The sequence below is a fragment of the Ochotona princeps genome, chromosome 26 (assembly GCF_030435755.1).
Source record: "Ochotona princeps isolate mOchPri1 chromosome 26, mOchPri1.hap1, whole genome shotgun sequence".
NCBI classification, from domain to species: domain Eukaryota; kingdom Metazoa; phylum Chordata; class Mammalia; order Lagomorpha; family Ochotonidae; genus Ochotona; species Ochotona princeps.
In genome coordinates this window covers 23,113,589-23,136,743 of record NC_080857.1, presented here as the reverse complement: position 1 = coordinate 23,136,743, position 23,155 = coordinate 23,113,589, and the positions used below count along the sequence as shown (strand labels likewise).

Sequence of the window (23,155 nt, the reverse complement as noted above, 5' to 3'; positions counted from 1 at the left end):
CATTTTAAAGGCCCAGCATAGCTCCAAATCTGTCACATTGGGAGTTAAAACTTCGACGTGTAAATTTTATTAAAGGGACCCAGTGCCATCTCTAGCACCTGCTCTGTTTTCCTCTGTCGGTCATTTCCTGTCCTCTTATTGCCACCCTTCTAGACTGTGTGCAAGACAAGTAGATGTTGGTCAAAAAGTGCAGATCGGACCCAGCGTGGTGGCCTAGTGGCCAAAGTCCTCACCTTGAACGCACTGGGATCCCATATGGGTGCTGGTTCTAATCTCGGCAGCCCTGCTTCCCATCCAGCTCCCTGCTTGTGGCCTGGGAAAGCAGTGGAGGATGGCCCAAAGCCTTGGGATCCTGCACCCACATGGGAGACCCGGAAGAGGCTCCTGACTTCAGATTGGCTCAGCTCTAGCCATTGCGGTCACTTGGGGAGTGAATCATGATCAAATGGAAGATCTTCCTCTCTGTCTCTCTTCCTCTCTGTATCTGATTTTGCAATAAAATAAATAAATCTTTTTTTTTTTAAAAGTGCGGATCACTTCTTGACCAATTCTCAAATTGCTGAGGCAGGTAGAGAAGGCATGTGAGATGGGAAAACTGAACAGGCAGGTGGTGAGTGGTCATGAGAATGCATGGTTGGGTGAATACACAGATGAATGAATAAATGACTTACAAAATACGTTGAGGGTACACCAGGATGTAAATTATACTGTGTTTCTTTGGAGTTGCAGATTTTATTGATAGGGGTTGAAACTCGCAATGTCTGTGTTAGGTAGGTAGTAGAGCTGGAAAAAGAGGCCAGGGGCAGTAACAGGGAGGCAGAAAGGGTGGGAAAGAAGCCAAGTGGACGGACACACACACACACACACCCCACACACACACACACACTGTACAGACAGGTGGTGGTTACTCAGGAAGGCAGCTCTCCTTAATCACAACTGAGCCCAATCTATCTCCTCACTGTAGAACCCCACTGCAGTAGCCCCTTCTTGAATCATCTTCCTTAATGTCTTTAACAAGTGTCATAAAGAATTTTTTCCTCAGAGTGCCTGGTCCCAGATAAATGTTAGATTGTGGGATGGTGGACTTGTCTTGTTAGAACTTCTGATTTTTTTTCAAGATTATTTATTTTTATTGGAAAGCCAGATTTACAGAGTGAAGGAGAGACAGAGAGAAAGATCTTCCATCTGCTGATTCATTCCCCAAGTAGCCACAACTGGCAGAACTGAGCCGATTCGAAGCCAGAAGCTAGGAGCCACTTCTGGGTCTTCCACATGAGTGCAGAGTCCCAAGGCTTTGGACTGTGCTCTATTGCTTTCCCAGGCCACAGGCAGGAAGCTAGAGGGGAAATGGAACAACCCAGACACGAACTTTAGGACCTCTCACTAGTTCTTTCTTAAAGGCTGTTTTATTTATTTGAAAGGAAGAGAGAGAAAGAGAGAGGGAGAGAGAACTTCCATCTGCTGGTTTACTTATCACAGCAGCCAGAACTGGGCCAGACCACAACCAGTCTCACACATGGTAATAGGAGCCCAAGGACTTGGGCCATCTTCTGCTGTCTTTGCCAGGCACATTAGCAGGGAGCTGGAGCGGAAATGGAGCAGCCAGGACTGTAACTGGTGCTCCAACATTGGATGCCAGCATTGCGAACAGTGGCTTAATGGGCTGTGTGCCACAGTGCTGGGCCCACCAGTTGTTCCCAAAAGAAAACAAAGCCCCGTCAGTGTGCTTGGTTCTCTTACGGCTAGGAGACTAGAGAAGGGATTTGTTGCGGAGAGTCCATTATAGGCAGACACTGTCACTACCTTAGAGTAAATGGCACAGACAGGATGACAGATAATTTTGCTATTTCTGAAATGTTAATTTGCTGTTATTTTAAAAGTTTTATTTTGCAAAGAGAGTATGTTTCTGCACTGTGGTAAATGAGAACTTTCTAGAGACTTTCGATGCGGAATATGTCTGACAACACGGAGGTGCTGAGCCCAGCATGAATCTGTGTAATGTGTCAGGAAGCGGAACATTTCGGCCTAGAAGCACGTACACACTAATTGTCAATGGGTCCTTTCTGCTGAGGCATTGAACGGATTCCCTAAGACACATCGCCCGTTCTCAACCTCTGCATTTCAATGCTAAGACTTCTCCCAGGAGAGGGTGTCTTAGAACATGCGTGAAAGCGACACAGCTTCGCTTTAAGATGCTATTATTCAGGCTCCTCGTTAATTTAAGCTGACATTCCTTCTCAATTGGGGAGCATCATCAAAGCTTTATTGTATGGAGAACCTTGAGTTCAGCAACAAAGAGTGTGGGGCATTGGAGGGAACATGTGAGGGGTGGGAGAGAGGCGGCTCTTCCAGGGCCAAAAGGAGGAAGGGGAGGGGTGAGGGAGAAGGGAAAAGAGGAGGAGAGGAGTTTGGAAAAGGCAAAAGATAGACCCTGGGGAGGGGTGCAGAGGAGGGGGCTTCTGCTCTCAAAGTGCCCCCTGGAGCTCCTCCTGGTCATTGCAGCAGAAGCCTAGCCAAGCCAGCTATGCATGCTCCTCCAGTGTGAGGATACAAAGGGAGCAGGGAAGCATTCCCCCCTTCAAGTGCATCTCAACCTCCTGGCCAGTGGCACTCTGCCAGGAAGCCCACCCTGTAGCCGCTGAGGCCTGAAGCTCCCCCCAGGTCCTGACTGCAACTCCACCTGGGCTCCCTCAGGGCACTCCCTCTGCCTCTCTGGTTGAGGTGAAGGCGCAGAAGGCTCTTTGGAAGGCCCTCCTCTCCAGGTTGTCATGGACCATCTTTCCAGCTAGATTTATAAGGTGAGCCCTAAAGCTTCAGGGACAACTGGGTTTTTGCAATATGAAACTTTAATAAAAAATAGTCATTTCAAAAACCAAAATAGTCCCAGATGTGCCTTTCTCTGTACCAGAACGATGCCAGAAGGATGAAGAGTCCCAACAGAGAAGCGCTGGCAGCCAGCTCCTGCCGCCCCACTTCCTCTCCCAGACCAATATGATCTCTCCGTCTCTTCCTCTGTCACCCTTTTTTCAAATAAACAAGAAACAATTTTAAAGATACTCTTTTGGGAACTTTTGTCCCTGTTTCAGAGTTGCCTTCACAGGCAAAGAACTCTGGGTATCAGTAGGTATGCATTTTCTGGGGCTTTCTAGTGGATCGAAAGTCACTACTAGCCAAAGGCTGGGATAGTTCTTCAGTTGTACGGGGCTGTTCTGTACATTGGAAGACGTTCATCCATCTAGCCTCATCTAGAAATTGCCAGGTGCTTGCCCCAAGCCACTGCAGCAGTCAGAGATGACTGTGGGCAAAGTCCCAGGTACCCATGATGCAAAGCAGTAGTCACACTGTCTGAAAGATGGGGACCTGCACCTGCCTGTGAAAAGAGATAGTGTGCCCTTGCAGGCAGCTCCCCACTCAGTGGAAGCTGCTTCCCAACCAGGCTGACCTTCAACTCTGTCTTGAGGGACACATATTTTCACCTCTAATTTTTCCTATATAAAAAAAAGGAGAGGAGGGCCTGGTGCAATGGTTCAGCGGCTAAATCTTCACCTTACATGTGCTGGGATCCCATATGAGCACTGGTTCGTATGCTGCTCCACTAATCATCCAGCTCCCTGCTTGTGGCCTAGGAAAGCAGTAGAGGACGGTCCAAAGCCTTGGGACTCTGCACCCGCGTGGGAGACCCTGAAGAAGATTCTGGCTCCTTGCTTTGGATCAGCTCAGCTCCAACTGTTGTGGCCACTTGGGGAGTAACCAGCTGATGGAAGATCTGTCTATCCTTCTCTCTATAAATCTGCCTTTCCAATAAAAATAAATAAATCTTAAAAAAAAAGAGGAGAGGAAATGCTGGTATTTTCCCTGGGTTCAGGGATTCTGTTCTATGGAATAACTCTGGAATCTTTTTCAAATTAATGATTGGGAGCATTTATTCTGTGTAGGCTCCCAAATCCAGCAGACAGCAGAGTAAGAGACAAAACAACAGCACCTGGTGTGGTGGCCTAGTGGCTGAAGTCCTCACCTTGAATGAGCCAGGATCCCGTATGGGTGCTGGTTCTAATCCCGGCAACCCTACTTCCCATCCAGCTCCCTGCTTATGGCCTGGGAAAGTAGTTGAAGATGGCCCAAAGCCTTGGGATCCTGCACCCTCGTGGGAGACCTAGAAGAAGCGCTGGGCTCCTGGCTTCCAGTCTGCTCAGCTCCAGCCGTTGCGAGTGAATCAACGGACAGAAGATCTTCTCTGTCTCTCTTCCTCTCTGTATATCTGACTTTACAATAAAAATACATAAATCTAAAAAAAAAAAAGAGAGAGAGAGAGAGAAAGAGAAAGACGACTGAGTTACTAGGACTTGAATCAGTGGGTCTACTCTGTCCCTACCCCTATCAGTTCTGATTTGCTTGTAGAGTTCTGAGTGGCACTGAGCTGGTCCCTCTCCCCATTCCACTCCCCCCCCTCCCCCCGACAAAGGCAGAGTGAATTCTCTGATTTCTAGAAATGGCAACATCCCCCTGCGAGGCCAGTGGCCAAAGTCAGCTATGTAGCTCCCTGCACCCAGGAAGAGGCTGTCAGATGAGTCACTGCTCTGCTCTGTTCTTGCGCTGCCGCCTGCTTCCCTCAGGCACAGTGACCACACCTGCTAACGCCTAGGCTCCCAGGCCGTCCACTGCAGCCCAGACTCCTGCCTGACCCTCATGCTGGGCAGCGTTCTCTGCAGCCATCTCAGGGCATCCTGTTTGTTCAGACCCCTTTGTCTTCCACTGGAGTAGTGGGGAGGACAGAATTCCTCTGAGTCCCTTTGCTTTGGGCTTTGAAATCAGATCCCAATACACCTGATTACACTCAATAGCTGGAAATGGTAAGGATGTCCGATGGCAAGAGGACTCTTAAGCTGTGCAGGCCAGGAAGGCGGGGGGAGGGGTTCTCCTCATGGGGCTGCGCCGACAGGAGCATGATGCTCTCGCAGCAAAAGCAGGCAATGTAACCAAAGGATACCTCAACTGGAAAGAGACTTTGAAAACCTCCTGGGGACAAAGCGGGCTCAGACACCTTTGTCCCCTTACTTCCAGGGACCCGCTCCCCTATGGGGCCAGAAGGGCCGAACCCATCTCTCCTCCCTCTGAGGTGTTGACTTAAGTGTACTAGAGAGAAGTATCGCCAGCATCACTGAGGAAGAGCCAACAAGAGCAGAGAAGTCAGGAGCAGCTCTGGGCTCCCAAGCAGCCTGGACCTCCATACCCTGCCCCCTCCCCCATACAGTTGACCCTCCCAGGCCCTTGCCCAGTGACTTAGGGGCACCGTGAACACATCACCCATGGAGAGTGGCCCAGAACTCCTCCAGCTGCCCACAGCTCCAGACTTCACAGGCTCCTGAGCCCATTTCTGAGTAGCAGCTCAGCCGGCCCTAGCCCCTCTTTGGGGTATCATCGCTTGACCTTTTTGAAGCTGTGTGCATCAGTAAAAAATAATAATAATAATAATAATAATAAAATTTAAAAAAATTTTTTTTTAAAAGGAGGGAGGAGGTGACTAGCAAGGATTGTGAAGATTAAAGGAAATGATTTGTGATAAATATTTAGCTGCTGTTGTTATGAAAAAGGAAAAACTCAGCAGAAAGAATTGGGTCAAATGCAAGACCCTTCCTGGCCTGGCCCTGGCTTGCTGGCTCCTGCCCTCCCCATCGAGATGTTCTCAGATAGGCCACCTGTTTCTGCGCCCCAGGGCCAGTGCCCGTGCTAAGTTCGCTGGTTGGCCCTGCAGGGGCTCTAGCTCCACGCCCATTCAACACAGGGCTGAGATCTCTAACTCATTCCCACCGCCCCAGGCGGTGACTTGCTGGTGCTTTTGTGGCCCAGTAACTTTGAGCATGGCAGCTTCCATGTTCCTGTGTACTTGCCTGACTGGCTGAGCCCCCTGCCTGCTGGGAAGTATAAACGCGTACACACAGGAAGGAGTGACAGGCAACGGACTCTTACTTTCTGCCCCAGGTGTTCTTGTCTTCATGGTCTCAAATCTTCTCTCATCTGGAAGCAGAAAGCCAAAAGGAAAGGATGGGACAAACTGAACAGGAGAGCACACCGACTGCCTTCCTCTGTAACTTCCAGAAAGGACAGTTTCATGGAGACCCCTGACTGGGCGTCATGCATCCTCAGCATCTTCTTCAAGGCATCTTGCCACGTCTGGTTCTTTTCCTTCTCGTGGCTACAGAAATTCTTCAGGATGGAGAATCGTTCAAACCTATTCCCCCTGCCGAGAGAAGCTGCTTAACTGCCACAGCAACAAAAAGCTGGGAAATAGCATTTGGCTGTTGGATGTGCTCACCCCCACTGGGGGTTCTCTGCTGAAGAGGTTGATTGCAACTGCGTGGACTCGGCTTTAGTCATAAACTCAACTGGATGTGTTTCAGAACCAAGACTGGGCCCATGACATCTGCACCATCAGTTAAGTTGGTTCCATGGCATTGAAATAGGTGCATGGATCTGCCCTGGGGAATAAAAGGGGATGAAGGAAGGAGAGTAGGGCTTGGGTGGTTAGCTTTGCTTTGTGTTTTCTTGTTCTCTTGTGTAAATGAGAAGTTCATATCACATGAAATGCACAAGGGCAGTGTAACGCTTTGGTGAAACTAGGGGGCAAGGGTATTTGAAATCCACACATCCAAATGGCCTTCGGAAAGTTCCTAATGCCAGTGAAGACCCCTGCATCCCATATGTGAGTGTCTGAGTTCTGTTGTAAGCTCTGGCTCCTGACTCCAGCTTCCTGCAGATGCAGATCCCAGAGGTCATCAGGGGATGCTTGATCAAGTACTTGGGCCCCTGCTGTCAACATGGGAGACTTAAATTGAGGTGCTGGTTCCTGGCCTTGGTCTGGCCCAACCTCAACTGTTGCAGACATTTGAGGAGTGAACAAATAGATGAAAGATCTCTCTCTCTCTCTCTCTCTGTTTCTCTGTAGTTCAAAGATATAAAGACTTTTTTAATGTGCACTCTGAAAAAGCTGCATAAATTTCAGCTTTTTTTTTAACAGCAAAATAAACTTATCTTTTCATTTGTTCCTTGAGCTTTCGGAAGTCCCCTCGCCCATGCCCAGTGCTGTATGATGCTCACTATCTAGTTCCAAAACACGTTCATCATCCCAAAAAGGTCATCCCATGTGGTTTTCACGTCCTGCTGGCTCCTGGAAACCACTGATCTATTCTGTCCCTGTGGATTCTAGTTATTTTACATTAATTAAATTGCTCAGTGCATGAGCATTTTTTTTCTGTCCAGTTGCTCTCACCAGTGTGTTCTTAAAGTTCACCCACACTGTAGCAAGTACAACAGTACTTCATTCCTTTTCCTGGCTGACTAATATTCCGTGGTAAGGCTGCAGTGCCTCACGTCATTGATGTATGCATCTTGCAGTGGCCATCTGGCTTGTCCCCTTAGCTACTGTGACTAGATATGCTATGAATCTGCATATCCAGGTATTTATTTGAGCACATGTTGGTCAGCTCTTAGGAGTTTATGCTGAGAAGTGGATTTATGAGGTTAGATTGTGGTTCTGCATCTAACTTTCTGAGCAACCGCCACACTGGCCTTCCCTGTAGCCGCAATATCTCTCCCTCCCCACGTGCAAGGGATGAGCCATGGCCATATTTTCCTGTGTCTGAGAGTCACAGTGTGGCTCGAGAACCTCCTGGAGGGCACACAGAACTCACAGTCTATGTGCAAAGATAGGCATTTTGCACAAATGCATGGCCAAAGGAAGGAAGGAAAGTGGAGCCCTCAACAGACAAATTAAAGGATGATTTGGAGAAATAACGGACTGGACCCAGATCCCTGCTGGGCTATTCCTTAGCCAACCCAGGGACACCCCGGAGGTCATGTTGCCTACTCTGTCATTTTCACTTCCTTCCGGTTAGGCTGCACTCCTTCACTGACCTTCCCAGAACTGGAGGGGTGCAGTGGCTTTCCCATCTATCACCAGGTTAGAGTAAACATGGCAGACTCTGCTAGCCTGCAATGGAGTGTGTGCACTCCACACAGGCTACCTGTCAGCAGCTTTCTGAAGAAAATCACAAACACAGCACTATCAACAGTAGCTGTGGAAGAGGAAAGTGAAGCAGCACCATCGCCCCACAGAATTTGACCCAACCAGAGGGAAAGGGCCCCACGCTGGCTTCCTGCTTGGGGAGCTGAGAGACCTATGTGAGATTTATATCTAAGTGTTCTTGGACTAAAAGAAGAAAAACTATTATAGTCTCCCTTCTCTCTCTGGGAGCTGTTGGATTAGCAATTTGAATAGCACCCCCTTCCCACCACCAAGTATGTGTGCGAAACCCTAAAACTTTGGACTATTAGCTTATTTGTACAAAGGATCTTTGTATTTATTTATCATTTATTTATCACTCCCCTCCAAAAAAAAAATATAGAAAGGGGCTGGCACATTGGCTCAACTGGCTATTCTTCCACTTGCAAGTACCAGCATTCCATATGGGTGCCAGGTTGTATGCCAGCTTCTCCATTTCCCTCTAGCTCCCTGCTTATGGCCTGGAAAGCAGTAGAGGATGACCTAAGGCCTTGGGACCCTGCACCTGCATGGGAGACCTAGAAGAGGCCCCTGGCTCTTGTTTTCAGATCAGCTCAGCTTCAGCCTTTGTTGCCGCTTGGGAAGCAAATCAATAGATGGAGTGTCTTTCTTTCTGTCTCTCCTCTCTGTAGATCTGCCTTTTCAATAAAAATAAATAAAATTTTTTAAAAGTGTACATTTTTAGGACTTGTTAGTCAAGAACCTGGGACAGGGGTTCCATCAGGCTTGTAGGTAGTTGCTGGGGAAAGGCAGGGCTGAGGGGTGGGGCTGAAGCAGCCTCACCTGAGAGACTGATGAGAAGCAAGTATCTTCCTGCCCTTTTTCTTTTTTTCAAAAAAGGCAGAAAGAGCTCTCCCACCCACTGGATTGCTCCCCAAATGTACACAAGGACTGGGGCTGGCCCAGACAAGCCACAAGCCAGAACTTCCACACAGGTCTCATACGCAGGTGGCAGGAACCCGGCTGCTTGGACCACCACCTTCTGTCTTCCACTGTGGACATCAGCAGGAGGCCGGAACTGGAAGCAGCACTGGAAGACAGCACTCCAGTATTTCGGTGCAGGCATCCCCAACAGCATCTTGACCACTATGCACACCAAGCACCTGCCACAGGGGTCACTGCAGAGGTAATGAAGGGTCTTGAGATAAGATCATGCTAGGTTACTCGGGAGGGCCCTAAGTCCCTTGTAAGAACAAACTTGCATATGAGAAAATGACCTGTGATCCTATATTTACAACGATACATTTATAATAGTGAAGACATGGAAACAACCCAGATGCTTGTCGAAAGAGGAATGGATAAAGAAACTGTGGGACATCCACTCTGTAGGGTACTACACAGCCATTACAACGAATGGAGCTCTACCGTTTACAACACAATGGTCCTAACTAGAGACCGTTGTGCTCAGTAAAATAAGCCAATCCCAAAAGGACAAATATCATGGGTTCTCTCTGATAAACGGCAACCTTCATGCAAAATACAAGATCAATAAATATAGTGCTAAACATATATGTGCATATATTCATCTAGAGGAACTGTATAATGGAGACCAGCATACCAAGAAGTGAAGCTACATCACAGTATGCATCCCTACTCCTGAATAAAAGGTGGACTCCCCATGAAACTGTTCAGTACATGTGGATAGTAGGATGCTGGACTTTATACCATTGTCTATATCTACATGATACACTTAAATAGCAAAATGATGGACTTCTAACTATTGCTGAAAGACTATACTATTGTAGTAACAGTGGAGGGAGGGGGCATGGTCAGGGTGGGAGGGAAAAGTCCCTGAGCCTATGGAACTATATCATGAAAAAATAAAAATTATAGAAAGAACAAATGTTCTTGTCACAGACACACAAAGAGGCAGCAGCCATGGCAGTGCAGCCCCAAGCCCAGGGGACACCTGGAGCCTCCAAGAACTGCAAGAGGCAGAGAAAGGTCCTCCCCTCTGCAGAATGTCCAGCAGGAAGCACAGCCCTATTGACACCCTTACTGTGAGGGAATGAGTTTGCTGCTTGAAGTCACATGCTGTGCTAGACCAGAGCAGCACACACAGTGAGGCTGCAGGAGCAGCAACAGCGACAGGCAGACTCCTGTCGGTCACTAGCAAAACAAGTTCCGGCCCAGGGCTCACTGCTGCTGTCCACAGCAGGCCCTGCTACCCTTTGCACTTCCGGGTTAGCTTCCTGTTGCGCTCCTCATGTGTTCTCTGTATGTTCTCTCTTCATGCATTCTTGAGAGCAGGCTCAGCTTGCATTCACCCAAGGACTCTACTCAGGCCCGGAGGAGGTCCACTCAGACCTCATATCCACGTGAAAAGGTACAAATAAGAATGATTGGGCCCAGAGCAACGACTTAGTGCTTGCCCTGCATATACTGGTATCTCATGTGGGCACCAGTTTGTATCCCTACTGCTCCATTTCCCATCCAGCTCCCTGCTTGTGGCCTGGGAAAGCAGCCCAAAGCCTTGGGATCCTGCACCCACATGGGAGACCAGGAAGAAGCTCCTGGCTGATGTGGTCCCTTGAGGAGTGAACCAGCAGATGGAAGATCTTCCTCTCTGTCCTCCTCTCTGTAGATCTTAACTTTCCAATAAAAATAAATAAATCCTTAAAAAACAAACAAAAAATGATTGACATTCTAGAGTCTTTAGCACCTGCCAGGGATGTTGCATATGCCCTCTGATTTAATCCTGAGACAATCCTCTGCCAGTGGATTTCTTACCCAGGGAGAGGAAACCAAGGCTTGGAGTGCGCACATAGCCTGCCTAGGCTCAAGCAACAGCATAGCCTCAAACCCCACAACTGTTGCTCCAGCATCCCACAGTGCAAGGCTGCCTGATGGGAAAGGATTTGTTTACTCACACACAGCGGTACTGCCATAATGGTGTCTCTTTGGCATGCAGGGTCTAAGTGACAGACTGATGAAGGTTGCTGACTGAGCCTGCTGACGGCAGGTGGGGGACAGAACACCCAAGGAAGAAATGTCCTTAGAACTGGAGCCGGTCAAGTTCCTCTTGGTCACAAGCCCTCAGTCCTTCTCCTCCTCATTCAGCTTTGTTAGGATGAGAGAGGGCCCCTTGAATCAGGGCGTGTCTCCCTTGCTCTCTGTCCCCTGCCCCTGCTTGCTGGCCCCCTTGTCCAGATGGGCCAAGAAGAGAGGCCACAAGCCAGGGAGCAAAGCTCTGATGAGGTTGAGCTGGCACCATTTGAAATCCCCTCTTTGTAGGGAGGCACTGGGGGGCTCTGACTGCCAGGGTTCCCCATGTCTCGCACAGCTTTTTCAGAGTTGGGGGTGCTGTGGGCTGACCTTGCTCTTGCCCTGGCTTGGCCTTGGATGCAGCCAGCCTGTCAGCTTCTCCCTACCTCTCCACCCTCACTCCCACTCCTGCAGAGCCCCAGGTTGGAGGATTCACTTGCCTGGAGGCAGCTGGGGAGCCTACCAGATGCCTCCCAAGCAGCCTCTCTGTGCAAGATCGAGTGGAGGGGGGTGGGCAGGGGGGGAGGCAGAGCCACAGGGACAGCAGCATAACAACTCGCTTGGGCTCTCCCCCCAGCAGGGCTCATTGTTCTACTGTGGGTTGTTTTGAGTGCGATCAAAAGGAAGGAAGAGCGCTGCGCTATCAGGCCCAGGAAGAAAGCTGCTCCCCTGACCGCTCCCGCTGCCCTCGGCCACCCTCGTTATAAATGTGAGGAAATCAAAGGGCAACATGCAGCCTAACCCCGCCACGGCCGGAGGAGTGCGAGCCATGGCTGCGTCCCCACCTACCACTTGCCACAGCCTCCTGGGGTAGCCGTGAGCCCTGTCTGCACCCTCCCACAGTGTCCCGGCCGGTGGCTGGGTGGCCAGCGCTGGTCCTCCTCACCAGGCCAAGAAGGCCACGGGGCATGCCTGAGCACAGGGTGAGCAGCAGCCGGAAGGAGGCCCTGAAACAGCCGGAAGAGGGCCCTACAGCAGCAGTGTTAACGCTTTTCTGTACCCCCGGGAGTACGTGAGTCCAGCTGGCTTGCTGCCTACTTCTGAGGACCCTGAATAGCTCAAGTTCTGGGGCAAAGTGGTCAGCTGGAGGACCCTGGGCCTTGGGAGTCTGGTCTGAGCGTGAGGCAGTTGGTTCCAGGGCCCTACAAGGAACCGGAGCAGAAAGCAGCCCTTTCTTGAAGCTTCCAGGACTGGGTATCCCTCCTTTCGGACTGGCTGGCTAGGGCAGCCCTGTGGCGCTCACCCACCTCACCACTTCAGCCCTGGTTTGCCAGGTGCCCTGGGACAGTGGCCTGGGCACTTCCATCTGGGCGGGAAGGCCATGGCTGAGCAAGCCAAAAAGGCCCAGGGGAAATGGACGTCAATGCGTTACCTCAGCTAGAAAGGGGTTTCTTTCTGGCCCTTGGCTGCCCGAGCAGACATGCAAAAGAGCCTGCCGAGGGAGGGCTGGAGCTGCTGGGAGTTCACACAGTCACAAAAACGGCAACCATTTTCGGGGGCGGCCCAGCTCTGAGGAGGCCAGCCTTTGAAGGCATGGACGGACTGTACCGAACTTTCCACCTGAGAGACGCTGAAGACGGGAGGTCAGACTGCCCGCAGCCCCCACACAGAACCTGATCAAAGCCTGCTGACGAAGTGAGGAGACGCGCAGCTGTGGTCCCGGTTCCCCGCGTGGGGCCGCCTTTGCAGGGGCCTGTGGGAAAACCGAGCAGAGATGGGCTGTGCAGCCAAGGCCCAGGGCACTGCAGGGAGAGGGAAAAACCAACCCCTGAATGGTCCTGAAAAGAAAAGAGAAGGAATCACACACACACACACACACACACACACACACACACACACATCCAAGGACCACCCACCTGATGCGTGTCTACCTTTCTGAAACAAATAGCTCCTGCTTTCCAGGGCCCACTTGTGAAAGAACAAATGGGCTGAACACTCCCACTTGGCTGCAAAGCTTTGTGTGTGGGGTTGTTGGGGGGGGCGGATTTCTGGAGAATGGGGCCCCCATCTAAGCATCGGAAGCTTAATTTAAAGTGCAGCCTATTCAAGAGCCTCCTTGCATCCACTCTCCGTCCTGGGAATGTGAGAGAAAACAAAAAGAATCCTGGTTTGAGGAGGCACGGGGTCCTGTGTGGATGCCTTTAACCCAGGTCTTCCAGATTGCACCACCGCACCGCCGGGAAACGGTACCCCAGTGTTTGCTAGGCACCTGCTGACAGGTGCCACCCTAGCTGGCTGTGTAAGTGCTGCTGGGGCCAGCTCTTCTGTCAGGTTTGGTCTTCCCAGCACTTCATGGAACCTGCAGTTTGATCTTGTCTGAAGTAGGTTCAAGCAGAGCGAGCCGCTTCTGTTACACCATCTCCTTTCTCAAAAGGCTGCGAGAGCTCTTTGCTCTGCCTCCTTGGAGAGGGATTTGAAAGGCTTTGGCAGCAGATCCAAACATGGAGGCCTTGGAAAGCATGTGGGTAGAGGAAATGGGCTACCCAGGAACACACAGGAAACTGAGAAGAGAAGGTTCCAGAACTGCAACACCCTTTCCAAAGCATCTAGGGTGGGACAGAGAGCCTCAGGGAAGAGACCCAATGCTGAGGAGGCGGTGCCCCCGGTCTCTCAGGGGGAGAGATGGCGGGGACTGACGCATTGAATGCATCTCACTATTTAATCTTGTGAAGAGGATGGCACTGTCGCTGTTCCCCAGGGGACAAAGCAGAGATTCCTGAAGGCCATGTGTGGCACCAAGCTGGAATTCAGCCTGCAGACAGTCCAGTTCTGTTTCCCACCTTCCCCACCCGGGCCCAGGAAGATGTGAGTTCATGTTCCACAAATATTTGTTAAATTGGATAGAGCTGAGCCGCCCTGCGCACGCAGGCCTCCTCCATCCTGGCTGGCAGGAATTCTTGGAGGGTCCCGGTTATGGCAAGCAACTCTCTGAGGCACCAAATAAAATTCTACTTGGAGGTGGTGTGAGGAGGCCATTTTGGAAATTAATACCTAATAAAGTTTCTGTGGACCCCCAAAGGGAAGAAGCAAAAGGAACAATAAAAGCAGCAGAGTAGGTAGATAATAAAAGCTCACAGTGCTGTCTTCCATCCGGGACGTACAAAGCGTCTGCAGGCTTTAATTACATCTTTATGCCTTCCCGTGTCTGCAGGCGCCTTCTCATGGCACCGTTGCTGTAGGCAAGGGCGTACTCCACAACGGAAGCTTCAGCTGTGTAAGCATGGGGCAGAGCTGGCCCTGGAGACACAGCGCACGCACCAGGCCAGCACTGCGAGCTGCTTGCTGCTGGTTCCTGGATCCGCAAAAGTTATTGTGCAGGAGTCTGGGGTGTAGGGAGGTCCGAAGGCCTTGAAATGAAGGTGGGCACAATCAAGGAATTTGGGACTCCAGACCTTGCTCTGGACGTAAGTCCCTCTCTTTGTCCACCCACGTGTAGGAATTGACGTGTGTGTATGCCTCCATGGACTTGCTCACATTAAGGCCTCTTACTGCTACACCAGACAATAAGCGCCTCTGAGAATGAAGGCTGCGGGGAGGGGGTCTGGATCATCCTGAAGGTGGGGAGGAACCCTGCTCCTAGTGATCTGTCAGAACCGGATGTGGAGACTCAGACAGCCGGAGATGGGAGAGGGAGCCTGAATTTCAAAGGAGTCATCCTATTGTTTGTTAGTTCATTTCCAATCCAGTCATTTCCTGGCTTTAAAATCAATCAAGCCACCAGCAAGCTATGTGTGTTTTTCCATTGCCAGATAGCAAGAGGTACATATTTCTTCACTTAAACACTGGTGGAACCCACCAATGCGGTGACTCTCTCTGGGACCCTGGAGTTGGATGCTGTTATTATCAGTGCATGAGCTGCTGTCCTGCATAGAGCCATGGAGATTGTAGTAATAAACCCCTAAGTCGGTATGCCATGCTAAACATGGCGGTAGCTTGAATTGAGAGAACATGAAATTCACTCATGTATAAAGAACTGTCAGATCTCCAGCCGCAATTTGTCCTGTGTGTTTTCCTGGGCACTTCAGTTTATGAGAAACAGCTTGCCTTGTGGCAGTAGTAACCAGAGTGATTCTGCTTGTATTGGGTTTGGACACTGGGTTCTCTAGAGAGATTTTTATCTGAAGGACCGCTGGGAGGAGAGTGTAGGCCACAGACTCCAAGCAGCCTCTCGCCACTGTGCCGTGCGATGCGATGCAGAATCTGTCCGCAGCCGCCATGTACCCACACTGTGAGTGAGGGGGAGCAAATGGTACTGCACCAGACACTGTCCCTGCCCGGGTCCATCCAGGAAGAACCCTGGGTGTGCTAGTGTTGTAGATGCATCAAGTCCATGTGGCTGTTGGAAATGAAAAAATGAACTTGTCCACGAACCAGTCAAAGCAAAGACAGTATCTGCTTTGCACGTAACCCCAAAGACCACGAGAGCACTTGGCAGCTATTGGTAGAGGCGTGGGAAACCCGCCATAGACCAGTGTTTGCCAATGGGGCAGAACTCCTAGGCAGGGTAGTGGCCTGGGCTCCATCTTTTATCTGCTTCTCTTTCTCTCTAGTTTCTCTGCTGTTTTGTCTCTGAGATACCAGGGGCCAAAATAATAATAATAATAATAATAATAATAATAATAATAATAATTGGGGCAATAAGAGGCTGGCAGAGCAGGTGGCTGAGATGGGCCTTCTGAAGCTGAGACTCTGTCCTCCCGACCAGCCCCAGACAGGCAAAAGTCAAGAAATCCTGTGAACATTCCAGAACCATGCTCATTAGCCAGCAAAACTCAGGCAGGGGATTGGAAGCAAAGCCTTTGTCCCTGAACTTGCCCCAGCTACCCACACAAGATTTTAAACAAGCCACCTTCCCAAGGCTCAGACTCAGGGCAAATGCTACAAAACAGGTGGCAATGCTCTCCTGACCTCCCCCTTGCTCCGTGAATGCCCTGTCACAGGCAAATGAATGCTGCACAATGGCAAACAGACCCACGCTTGTCATGGCTGCACTGGAGCCAGTTGGAATGTAGTTGTGTGTGCATGTGTGGCAGTACATATGTGCACACATTAGGAATATAAGCCTCCTTGGCTCCTAAGTTCCTACGTGCTGGGGTGGGGCCAGCGACAAGCAGGCAGATGGTCCCATGTGTCTGATAAGGGGAAGGGGCACACCTAGATGTTCACATTTATAAATGGGGGAAGGTTCTGGGACTGGGTGTATAACCATGTAGGGGAAAAAAACTCTCTCTGCTGGGCACAGGCATTTGGCACAGCAATTAAGTCCTGGTTTTGCTAGTTTTTACTTTTTTAAAAAAAAAATTATTTACTTGAGAAAGAAAGCAAGAAAAAATAGATCCTCCATTCATTCACTTTCCAAATGGCTACAAAAGCCCAGGCTGAGCCAGGCCAAAGGCAGGAGCCCGAAACTCCGCCTGGGTCTCCCACATGGGTGGCAGGGGCTTATCATCTGTTGCCCTGCCAAGAGCATTAACAGCAAACCAAACAGGAAACAGAACAGCAGAAACTCTAACCAGAGCTCCAGCATGGGACGCTAGCACAGCACCAAGAAACTTAACTCCCTGTGCTACCACACAACCTCTCCCCACCCCACAACCACGGCCCTGTTTCTGATTCCAGCTTCCTGCTAAAGTGCATCCGGAGAGGCAGAAAGTGATGGTTGAAAAACTTGGGCCCTGCCACCCCATGGGAGAGCCAGATGGAGTTCCGACTCCTGGCATGGGAGCTGTGGGGGGCTATTAAGGATTGAATCAGAATCAAGAAGTATTCTCTAATGTTCTCTCTCTCTCTCTCTCTCTCTCTCTCTCTCTCTCTCTCTCTGTCTCTCTGCCTTTCAAATACAATGAATAAATAAAGGGTGATTTTTGGCTGGAATATGTGTGCCTGCATCACAAGTGCCTGCACTCAGGCTTGCAGGCTGGGTGGAGGAGAAGCTAAAAGAAGGTTCCAAGAGTCTATGAAAATTCTCATTTAGCAGATCATCTGGCAGCTCCCCAAGCCCCTGGCTGGTACCTGCTGGATGCTCGGAAAACTCATTTCCCAGTGCTAGTTAACGAGCCCTCGCTTACACGGGCCACAATGTGTACCTCAAAGCCCATATGCCAGGTGTCGGGAGCGAGCGAGGGAGGGTGTGTTCCCATAACGCAGAGCCACTGTCCTGTTTGCCCATGAAAGACAAATGAAGTCCATAGCCAGTGTGCATCCCCAGCCCCTCCTGTGGACATAAGGGGAGTCAGAGAGAACTATTGCTTAAAATTCTATCCTTCCCTGCAGCTCCAAAGCACCCTTTGCGCCACATCTGTGCATTCGGCAGCACGTGGTGGCTTTAGTTACCTACTTATTTACTCGCTTATTGAAAATTTTATTTATTTTGCTTGATAGAGAGAGATCTTCACTCTCCAAATGGTCACAATGGCCAGAGCTGGGCTGGTCCAAGCTGGGAGCTAGAAGCTTCTTTCGAGTCTGCCATGTGGGTACAGGGGGCAGGGGGAAGACCACTTGGGTCATATTCTGCTGCTTTTCCACACTCAGCAGGGAGCAGGATTGGACGTGGAGAAGCTAAGACACGAACCAACTCCTATATAGGGTGCCGGCACTGCACATGAGCATTAACAGCATTAGCATGCTTTGCCACCATGCTGTCCCCTCATTATGTTTTTTAAATGTGGTTGGCACAGTCAGGTCTAAACTTTAGTTTGTGAGCCCTTTTTCCCCCTTAAAGATGCATTTATTTATTTTAAAGGCAGAGTGACAGAGCAACTGGGGTTCACTCTCTAAGTGGTCACAATAGTGAGGTCAGCTGAAGCCAGGAGCCTGGCACTCCACTGGGTCTCCCACCTGAGTGGCAGAGACTTACATAGCTGGGCTATCCTCTGGCTATCCCAGGAGTGTTAGTGGGAAGCAATATCAGATCCGGAAGAGCTGGGACTAGAACCAGTACTCGAGATGGGATGCTGGTATTGTAAGTGGTGGCTTAAACTGCCACTTGAATTATTTGAAAGGCAGGAGACAGAGATCTTCCAAGCCCTGGTTTACTCCTCTCAGCTGCCCACAATGGTCAGGACTAGGCTAGGCTGAAGCCCAGAAGCTGGGTACCTAATCTGGGTTTCCCTTATGGGTGCCAGGGACTCAGCTACCTGAGCCATCACCTACTGCTTTGCATGGTAGCTGGATTAGAAGCAGAACCCAGAACTTGAGCCCAGACCCTTAGGTTATGTGTGGCATGCATCCCAAGCATCCTTTAAACCACTGTGCCCAAAACCTACCCTTCCCACAAACTTGGTGACATAGCCTTGTGTGTTTATCAATTAGATGCCCAGGTCATGGTAAACTCAAGGCCCTGCTCCATTCAGGGGTGGAAAGCCATGAGCAGCGACACCTAGCGCCAACAATGATCCTCAGGGGAGTTCAGCACACGGCTCCCTCAGGCGCCTTACACACCTGCATGGTGTCTTCATCTATCCGGTGAGTCTCAAGCCTCTATGCTTCTTCTAGCTTAGACTCGAGGAAACAGTGACAAGGGCCTCTGAGCCGTTGGGCTCCATGGAGCTGAGAACTAAATAGGAAGCCAAAGGCTAGATGAAACAGAGCCACAAGGGCACAACCCATGATGCTGGGTGCAAAGAGCACCCAGGGATGCACAGGAAGCCCCCCTTGGGAGACACAAACCATAGGTGCCAGGGGTGCTACAATCTCCATTGGGCCAGGTCTAAAGTTGGCACCGACAGCCACGTTTGGACATACGGTCCCTATGATGGGAACACCCCAAGATGCCGATGGGATCATGTCCCGGCTTTACCCTGCCTCCATGCAGGGCTCCAGTGGGCTCTGGTGGTAAGGGTTTACTTTATTCTCAGTCTCTGGGCTGTTGGGGATCCCTGGGTCACCCTCAAGTCAAGTCACAATTCCTAGTCGGTTGGAAATGACGGCAGGTTTGTAAAGATTTGAACCCCCTAAACTGTTGGTGGAAATGGGGATAGTGAAATATAGCCATTGTCCCTTAGGGGAGGGCTACACTGTTGTCAACATGGAGACAACTCCCTGTGCCAACGAGGGAGGCCTCTGTTGATCTGGGATTCTGTTCAAAGCCCACATGTGACCAGGCTCTGGGGTGCTGCAGACAGCTGTGCTGTAGCCTATGTGATGGCCTGCTGTAGCTACAAGGGTGTCCACCTGCAGCCCAGGCCTGACCCTGTGGGAAGTGGATTCTTGCAAGCAGCGCTCTGCTCCTGCCCCTCCTGCTCCATGGCAACAACTGTCTTGGTGTCATCCGGTTCCCTGACCAGTCCCCGGAGGGTTGTCCGTTTCTCTTGTTCCCCTGCCTGCCCCCCTAGAGAATCCCATCACATAGCACTGGAAACGTTGGAAGTGAGCCTGATGCTATTGGCATTGGCTGCATTTCCCAGGCTGCAAGGTTCCCCTACTTTGTCCCCCGCAAACCTTCCCATGTGCCCTGCCTTCACTATGCCTGTTAGTGAGTAACAACCCCCACTTTCTTGCCTGGGCACCCAGCTTAGAAGTGCTGGGAGGTGCACAGCTATCTTAGAGGCACTCTGCAAGAGTTGTGGGGCAGCCAAAACTCTGGATGGAGGCAGGGCCAGCCTTGGACCCAGAAAGTCTGGGCCCAGCACCCCAGCCCTCCCTGGCTGTTGGGTGTTGGGTAGAGCCCGCTGTGTAGCAGTGAGTATAAACCAGCTGCTCTGCTCTCCCCAGAGCCTCTCTCTGGATTCTTCATGGCTCCGTGGGAGAATGGACCATATCAAGTGGCCAGAGGGACACATATAAGGGAGTGGGTGTCGTGGAGACACACCCAGCTCTGCTCATCGCTGTCAGGCAACAAACAGGATTGTTCTGGCACCCAGAGGCCCTGCTCTTCCTTTCTTCTTCCTTTTTCTTTTTTAACTAAAATTTTGCAAACTTCAATTGATGTATGTGTGTGAGAGAGAGAGAGAGGTTTCTGTCTGTTGGTTCACTTCCCAAATGCCTATAATCGTGGGGACTATGCCAGGCCAGACCCAAACAAGGGACCCAGAAAACTCTGAGTCAGTTCATGGGTGGCAGGGACTCAAGCATTAAGCCATCATCCACTGCCTCCCAGGGTATGTTAGCAGGAAGCTGCAGCATAAGCAGAGGAGCCTGCTGTGCCACAGCACCTGCCCCCTATTGCAGCTCTTCTGTCTTTGCTGTTTCCCACATGAGTATCTGCGAATTACCTCATCTCAGAGACTCAGTTTCTTCATCTGTAAAATGGGATTATAGGTTTGTCACGGTGAGTAGTTGACACCCCCGACTGAGTGGAGTGTTTGTTGGTGTTGGTTTGCATTGCCACTGGTTGAACAGACCTGAAGACATTTGCCTAAATGGTGGTACCCAGGTAGGAGGTGAGTAAATCCCTCACCTGCCCTTCACTTATCACATGTGGGAAATGCCTGCCTAGTGCTGTCCCCGGCTCAGTGATCTGCAGACACACACAGTATAAACAGACAGACAGTAAATGTTTTCAGCTTTGCAGGTCATCAGATCTCTGCAACTACTAAGGCAGCCACAGACAATGCACAAGTAAATAGCCATGACTGGGTTCCAATTGGGCTTTATGCAATCGGGCTGTAGGCTGGAGGAGCTGGAGCTGGTGCTATGGTTCAACAGGCCTTCCATCTTCAAGCACCAGCATCCCATATGGGCGCCGGTTCGTGTCCTGGCTGCTCCACTTTCATTCCAGCCCCCTGCTTATGACCTAGAAAAGTAGTCGAGGATGGCCCAAAGCCTAGGGACCCTGCACCCGCGTGAGAGACCCGGAAGAAACTTCTGGCTGCTGACTTCAGATCAGCTCTAGCTCCTGCCATTGCAGCCATTTAAGGAGTGAACCAGCAGATGGAAAATCTTTCTTTCTCTCCTCTCTGTAAATCTGTCTTTCCAATAAAAACAAATAAATCTTTAAAAGAAAAAAGCAGGGGAGCAGAGGGCTCCAGACCCTGGATTTTAACTCCTGTTTACCCAGGGCCAGGTCATGGCCTTTTCACTCTTTCCCAGCTCCCTACCTCAACCTGCTGCCTGGCGGGGTCAGGGGAGGGGACAGGACTTCCATGCTTTTCAGGATCTGTGCCCCAGCCCCTCCCTTCCATCCCAAGTGTGTGCAACGCACACGTTGTAATCTCCTTAAAACCAAAGAGGCAAAGTCTCTGATTCATGTAGATGAAACTCAGCTGCAACCTATTAATGGTCCAGAGTCCAAGACAGATTTTAGGAAACAAAAACACTGCACCGAATTAGACTGAGCTGGCCTCGAGTCCAGCCGAGGGAGGAGGTGGCGGAGGAGGCCGAGGTGGGGGGAGTGGCCATGTGGTTTCAATTCATTCTCTTCCTAGGGCTAATTCACAGAGCACTGGAGCTGGCCCCAGCAAGTGGCCTCAAGAGCCCCGCCCTCCCCAGCGGAAGCCCAGGTCCTGGTGAGGGGCTGTGGCTGGTTGTGTGTCTGTAATTAACAGGTTTCAAAGTGGTTATTTTGGAAAAAAGAATGTCAGTGGCGCGTTAAAATGCTTTCATCAGCCGTCAGCTCTCAGCCCCCGGCCTTCAGCAAGGCCCTGGCCACTTAAGGCTTCAGGGAGCTTTGAATTCCCAGGGTCTTATTGGAGAACACGGAGGCTTTGGCCATGGGTTTTATGAGACCGATGGTTGCCATGATTTTCATTATATTGTTTGGTTACCAGGATCATAAAAATGTTTCACTCTTCCTAGAATACCTAGGATCATTAAAAGAAGAAGAAAGGCACAAGAACAGCCCCTGCCTGTGTAGAAGTTACGTAACAGGCAAGGCCTGGGTTGGTGGCCTTGGTGGCTTCGGTCAGTGGCCTTGGTGGCCTCAGTGGGAAAGGAGCCCGTGCTAGCCAGGGCTGAGGGGAGCAGGGCAATGGGCTTCCCAGCCCAGATCCTGGCTCATCTGCCCTCCCAGCGCAGAGACCGAGTCCTAGAGGGGGTTTCCAGCTGACATTGACCTGGAACAGGGTACCCAACCCCCCTCTCTCTCTCTCTCTCTCTCTCTCTCTCTCTCTCTCTCGGTTCAAGGCTGTGGAGGGGGAGTGGAGAGAGGTGGAGAGCGAGTCTGCATTTGGCTGGGCGAGGGCTTCCTAACACTCCTCAGAGTGGGAGGGAATGGATTTAGATGCCGAGGCAGCCTGAAGTCTGGAATAATCTGGAATGATCCAGACATTTGGACGGCCTTGGGAGGTGCAGAGGGGTGATGAGGAATCTGCTCAGAGGTCAAAGAGGCTGTATCCAGGCTCTGAGAGCAAGGGGAGTATGGAATGCTGGAGCCTCCCCATAGCATCCTCAGCCCCGAGCTGTGGAAGGAATGGGAACAGGCAGAGCATCCTGCAAGCCACAGAAACCATTTCTCACTGTGCTAAACAGACAACCTCAAACCTGCTCAAGTTCCAAGAATCACCACAGAAGGGGGAGACAGAAAATTTAGGGGAACTTACATTATCTGATACATGGAGCAGCAGCCTGGCTTTAGCTTCCTATTCGGATGATGGCTAATTTCCAGAACGCTCTTTCATGATGGACATGAAAAATATTCGGAGAGAATTGTCATTATTGAAGACCTGGTGCCTAAAAAGCAGCAGCCGAGTCACGGCACAGCAGGCCTGGCTCCCGGCAGGATGCACTTTGGGTGCTGCCCTGCGAAGAGCCAAGGGTATAAGCCTGGCAGTGTGTTGGTGCTGGAAGGGAAGTCTCCAAGTTGCTGGGTCAGGGAACCCGAGGCCTCAGGGCACATCCAGAGTTCTGAAGCTGCTGTAGGAGGGATGAGCCCCGGGGTTCCTGACTTGAGACTTCACTGTCATATTTGTCACCAGGTCACTGTGACTCTTTCATCTGGACATTTCTTCCCTCTATTGAACATTGGTGGACCTCCTCCCATGCGGCAGAGGCTTCTAAGTGCTGCCTATTGCGTGTGACATGTTTAGAAGTCTCTCCTTGAGGAGAGACATTTCTGCGAAGTACATTAAGCAAGGGAAGAAAAATCCTGTTGCTCAGCTGCCTCCCTAAAGCCAGGTGTCAGGTCAAGGTGGCCTTGGGGAGCCTGGAGCATCCCTGAGCAACAACTGGGGGTAC

At 50.7% G+C, this 23,155-nt stretch overlaps 1 protein-coding gene across 4 annotated transcripts in view; it reads left to right on the top strand.

The window, feature by feature from the left end:
- Positions 1–23,155, top strand: part of RAD51B (RAD51 paralog B) — a 562,304-nt gene that overhangs the window by 532,664 nt on the left and 6,485 nt on the right. Inside the window, exon 11 of one of the 4 annotated variants that reach the window (XM_058655548.1) lies at positions 5,980–6,214. The exons of the other annotated variants lie outside the window; for them this stretch is intronic. The gene's annotated coding sequence lies outside the window, so the exon portion shown is untranslated. Of the gene's footprint in view, positions 1–5,979; positions 6,215–23,155 lie in introns of those variants that run through there. 4 annotated transcript variants of the gene reach the window in all.